Source organism: Topomyia yanbarensis, chromosome 2 (assembly GCF_030247195.1).
Source record: "Topomyia yanbarensis strain Yona2022 chromosome 2, ASM3024719v1, whole genome shotgun sequence".
In the NCBI taxonomy this organism is placed as follows: Eukaryota; Metazoa; Arthropoda; class Insecta; order Diptera; family Culicidae; genus Topomyia; species Topomyia yanbarensis.
This window is the reverse complement of record NC_080671.1, coordinates 205,312,334-205,318,522: the sequence shown is the minus strand read 5'-3', so window position 1 is coordinate 205,318,522 and position 6,189 is coordinate 205,312,334.

Sequence of the window (6,189 nt, the reverse complement as noted above, 5' to 3'; positions counted from 1 at the left end):
AAAGAACAAGTGGGTCAACACTTCTATATGCGCGCAAAATTCAAGAGCTTCCCTTTGTTGAAGAAATCACCACCACTTTTTCATTTTTCAGCTTCTGCCACATTTGATCGCTAACCAAATTAGCATCTGCTCCGGAATCCATCAGCATCTCAATGGAAACTCCTCCAATCTCAACCGTTAGAATGATTGATTCATTTCCCGAGTAGAACGCATAGTACACATTCGTTTCGTTCTTTTCTAATTCCACTTTCGGTTTTTCTGGGTACGATGTTTCCTCCACCACTCTGATGTGTTTTTGCGTATCTCTTTGTATTGTTCGTTTCGCTTTCCGACACAGCTTCTCAAAATGTCCGTAGTTTTTACAGTTCCGGCATTGTTTTCTACGGGCAGGGCAAATATGTGACACAGCAAAATGTCCGAGGCGACCACAGTTAAAGCATGACTTCTCAGAAAAATTTTGTACTTCCCGCTGTACATTTTCCTCTGAACCGTCCAAGTTGTTCAATTTTACAAACTTTTTCCGGGGGTTTATCGGTCGCTATCTCTTCTATTTGTTGATCAACACTTTCTTGCGCGATTCCTAAGTCTTTGATTTCCGGGCAGGATAAATCCATTACCAAAAATCTGCGTAGAACCTCGTTAGAGGAACAACCCTCAACCATCGCGTCGATCATATAAATATCACTCAAAATATTGCTCACTTCAGCGCCGTACTTCTCGAACCCGCACTGGGAGACCTGCTGTTTTCTGACTTTTGCTTCATCGAACGGAGCTTTCGTCTTTCCGATGTGCTCTGATGACGAGGTAGGAAAAACTCGTCCAGCTTCTCTATAGCAGAATCATACCATCTTGGCTCCAATGTCACATGATCGCAATCTTTAAAATTTTTAAATACCACCTGCAATGCCGGACCTCCCAAGTGCAGAAGTTTGGCTCGCTTTGAATACTGATCAGTAATGTCGTAAGCGGCAAAATAACATTCTAGCGCTTCCTTCCATATCTTCCACTCCTTTGCAAGCTTACCAGTTTCGATCTGGTCGCACTATTGGGACTGGTCGTGAGTCTTGCATCTGAAAAGCCAGATATAAACAACAAATTCATTTCCTGTTGATCAACTAAAAAAACTAAAGTGCTTGTATTGCCCAAATGACCAATTGTCCTCTATTGTGTACCCGCATATTTGGTGACCATTCCTGTAAGATAACCGCAATGGTATTTGGACCTTAAAAAACCATTCACTGAAGTTTCCTCTTATCATTAACGAAACGATAAACCAACGCTATCATATTGACTATTCCACTTATGGTCAGCGCCACTTGTACCATTTGCCGAATAGGTCGTTAAGTAACGAACAAATTTTAGGGCATATTATAAGGGGAATGGTGATCTTATAATCCATTTTTGCGGTACTACATTGTTTTTGGATATAACAACCCGCATAAATAAAAACTATCTGGAACATTCTACCATAAACATTTCTTCACCATGCTGTGCGATTAGTATAATCTTACACTACACAATTCATTTAATTTTTAATGTAGAATACATTTAAGGTTTCAATATAGGGGTCCCGTTTCAAAATATCGGCTGCGGCGCCGCGTCAGATTTTGAACGTTAATAACTTTTATCATACTTAACAGAATGATTTGATTTTTAGACCAATTTGTTGCAAATATGTTCCTCTATGCTGTATTAAAATTTGAAGTATATATAACATGTACTAATAACAAAAAAATGTGTTTTGAAAAATCTTTCGAAAACGACTCGGAAAAGTGAAAATTTTCAGCCCATCCCGCACAGAGCCGTCGTTATGGTAGACCAACCGAACAATAAAATAATGAAAAGTTTATATATAGGTCCATTACATGTTTGTTCGTATGGTTATTCGCATTGGGTTGCTTGACGAGAGCACTTGGTGGGGGAAAGACGGCATATTCCTTTGGTTAGGCCATTAGAAGCCGGACGGAAAGGAAAGGCTCATGCACGGCACGAGAACGAGCGAGAAAGCGATAGTAGTGCATATTAGCGCGATTATATAAATATCTGTCGGTCGGTTTTTCTCATCATTCGTATTCGTTCAAGCACTAGCAAGCAGCCAGTCCACCGAAGAAAAGCAGTCGGCGATGACGACGGCGGAAAAAGTGCCCCAGCTACTGGTGACTCATCGCAACCCGATCAGGAACTGTCGCCCTGCAAGAATTTCGCCCCAACTAAAGGGCAACAGAGTAGGCTATCGTTCCAGCGTCTGGGTCGTGAGATTGTGCAGGACTGCAAAGTCGAGCTACGCTTACAAAGCTCAGTCGTAATGATGCCCCGAGAAGCCAACGATGCCTACTTGGTCGGTTTGTTCGAGAATGCAAAATAGTGCTTTCTAGCTCACCGTGTCCGCGGGGAGTGCGTCTGAATTATGCTCCCGCAATAAAACAATAAACGGTTCTTTACAGGACCAATTAATTGTGTTCTAATAAGAGTTAAACTGAAATTTACATTTTATGGTGTATAACAAATAATTTTCAGAAAGCAATGAAATACGATGTGTGGAAAGAAAGAAAGAGAATTTAAATTATCCTCTCGCTCGTTTTCGTGCACTGCTTTTCCATTCCTTTCTGCTGCTACTACCATCATAACTAAAACGAATGTGCGTGTTCCCCCACCATCTCATGACCAGTGTTGCCACAATTGCATGTCGCTATTACAATTTGAATTATTTTATTGATCCTCTCTAGTATTGATAAAATATAGAACGTGCAAAGTACACTAGTCGCATGCTTTTATTCGAACTTTTTGGCAGCCTCCGTTGATTAACTGCATAAATCGATTTGTTTGTGCAGCTCCTTGCTAGTAGCAAACTAAATAGCCTTTATCAGCGCTAACAAATAACACGAAAGAATTTAAATTTGTGAAAATCTTTTCCTTCCTTCTTTTCAAATCTGCAACATTCTTTGAAAATATTGTTTGAATGTTGTTATTGAAAAACTGAACATGCAAGTTTGCTAGCATTGGCCACTAGATTGAAGGCGATGGAAAGACAGAATATTCGTTTTGGTTATGCTAGTATTGGTAGCCGAACGGAAAGGAAAGGCGCAGGAATGGCACGAAAACGAGCGAGAGAGCGATAGTAGTGCTTTCTCGTATATGAATATTGGTCGTTCGGTTTTTCTCATCATTCGTATTCGTTCAAGCACTAGCAAGCAGCCAGTCCACCGAAGGAAAGCAGTTGGCAATAGCGACGGACGGAAAAAGTGCCCCAGCTACTGGTGACTCATCGGAACTGTCGCCCTGCAAGAATTTCGCCCCAACTAAAGGGCAACAGAGTAGGCTATCGTTCCAGCGTCTGGGTCGTGAGATTGTGCAGGACTGCAAAGTCGAGCTACGCTTACAAAGCTCAGTCGTAATGATGCCCCGAGAAGCCAACGATGCCTACTTGGTCGGTTTGTTCGAGAATGCAAAATAGTGCTTTCTAGCTCACCGTGTCCGCGGGGAGTGCGTCTGAATTATGCTCCCGCAATAAAACAATAAACGGTTCTTTACAGGACCAATTAATTGTGTTCTAATAAGAGTTAAACTGAAATTTACATTTTATGGTGTATAACAAATAATTTTCAGAAAGCAATATAAGAAATACGATGTGTGGAAAGAAAGAAAGAGAATTTAAATTATCTTCTCTCGCTCGTTTTCGTGCACTGCTTTTCCATTCCTTTCTGCTGCTACTACCATCATAACTAAAACGAATGTGCGTGTTCCCCCACCATCTCATGGCCAGTGTTGCCACAATTGCATGTCGCTATAACAATTTGAATTATTTTATTGATCCTCTCTAGTATTGATAAAATATAGAACATGCAAAGTACACTAGTCGCATGCTTTTATTCGAACTTTTTGGCAGCCTCCGTTGATTAACTGCATAAATCGATTTGTTTGTGCAGCTCCTTGCTAGTAGCAAACTAAATAGCCTTTATCAGCGCTAACAAATAAAACAAAAGAATTTAAGTTTGTGAAAATCTTCTCCTTCCTTCTTTTCAAATCTGCAACATTCTTTGAAAATATTGTTGGAATGTTGTTATTGAAAAACTGAACATGCAAGTTTGCTAGCACTGGCCACTAGATTGAAGGCGATGGAAAGACAGAATATTCGTTTTGGTTATGCTAGTATTGGTAGCCGAACGGAAAGGAAAGGCACAGGAATGGCACGAAAACGAGCGGGAGAGCGATAGTAGTGCTTTCTTGTGTTTTCATATATGAATATTGGTCGGTCGGTTTTTCTCATCATTCGTATTCGTTCAAGCACTAGCAAGCAGCCAGCAGGGTTACCACATATACAGATTATTCTGTATTTTACAGATTTTTCAAGATAAATTGCGACCCAGATTCTGTATATACAGATTACAGATTTTAGACTAAAATACAGATTTTACAGATTTTCAGTGTAGGTTTGTAGTACCCAGACTATTAGAATTTCGAATGACACTTAAAAAGAATCCGATGCAGTTCAGACCTTAAGCAACCGCTAAGGCGTGGAACAAAAACGCCAAATTTAGATATTCCATTGTCAAAATATAGTTTTTTTGGAAGCTCCTAGGTAATTTTTGAATACAGATTTTTGATTCAGAATTTTTCTCCCAAGATACAGATTTCCAGATTTTTTTACGAAAAAATACAGATTTCTATGTGGCAACCCTGGCAGCCAGTCCACCGGAGGAAAGCAGTTGGCGATGATGACGGTCCGCAAAAGTGCCCAGCTACTGGTGGCCCATCGCAACCAACTACCGATCAGGAACTGTCGCCATGCTAGTATTTCGCCCCAACTAAAGGGCAACAGAGCAACTAATCCGCTGGCTAACATTCCAGCGTCTGGTTCGTAAGGTTGTGTATTACTTCAAAGTCGAGCTACGCTTACAAAACTCAGCCGTAATGAAGCCACTGATGCCTACTTGGTCGGTTTGTGGGAGTGGGCGTAAATTACAATAAAAGCAACGGTTCTTTTCAGGACCAATCAATTGTGTTCTAGTGAGAGTTAAACTGAAACTTTTATTTTAAGGTGTGTAGCAAATTTTCAACAAGCAACATAATACGTTGGGTGGAAAGAAGTAGCTTGCACACGGAACAAAAATTTAAATTATCCTCTCGCTCGTTTCGTGCACTGCTTTTCCATTCCTTTCTACTGTTATTATCAGTATTACCAAAACGAATGTGTTGTTGCATGTGTTTAAGAGAAACGTTGAAGTCGCATGCTTCTATTCAAGCTTTTTGGCAGCCCCCGTGAACTAACTGCATTAAATGATTTTTTGTGCAGCTCCGTGCTAGTAGTAAACAAAATGGCCCTACCAGTGTCTGATTCGTGAGATTGTGCAGGATTTCAAAGTCGAGCTAAGCTTATAAAGTTCAGCCGTAATGGTACCCGAAGAAGCCAGTCTTGTCGTTTTGTTCGAGGCTACAAAACAGTTCGCCAGGCACGTATCTATCATGCCAAAAATATCCAACGATCCAGCGCATCACCATCAACACCAACGCCGATACCAAAGGTTCTTTTCAGAACCACCATTATTACCATAGAGAATTATTTGAAAATTTCCCATTCAAACGTGATTCTGTTGAATATTATTAGTTTTAAATTAACGTCTCGAATTGAAATCACGACGCTCCGGTTATGTGACAGACATTACCCACCCATCTTTTTTTATTGTGACCACGACACCCCATTTCAATATTTCTGAATGAACAGAAGGTCGAGTTTGGAAAGTTTGTAACTTTCATTGTACTTAACCAAATTACACAATGTTCGCACTAATGATTCAGAAATATGATCAGGAATCTTCTATTAGATTTGTAAGTATGTATAATTTACATGAATAAAGAAAAATTGATTTTCAGGAATCAATTATTATCTGTTCTTCCATTGGCCAGTACTACGCGACTTCCTCATGCTAACAATTAATTTCATCGTTAGCCATCTCCCTCACCAAGGCCAACAACGCCAACAAAACCGGTCCTTTTCAGGACCACCATCATTTTTGTAAAGAATAATTTGAAATATTCCTCGCCCAAATCAGCTTTTGTCCGAAAATCCTAATGAGTATCAACATATTTGAAGAACGTGTTCCTTATGTATTCTACATCTCTCCGGTTATGTCGCAGACATTACCCACCCATCTTTTTTTTTTACAATATGACAAATCGTGACGCAAAACA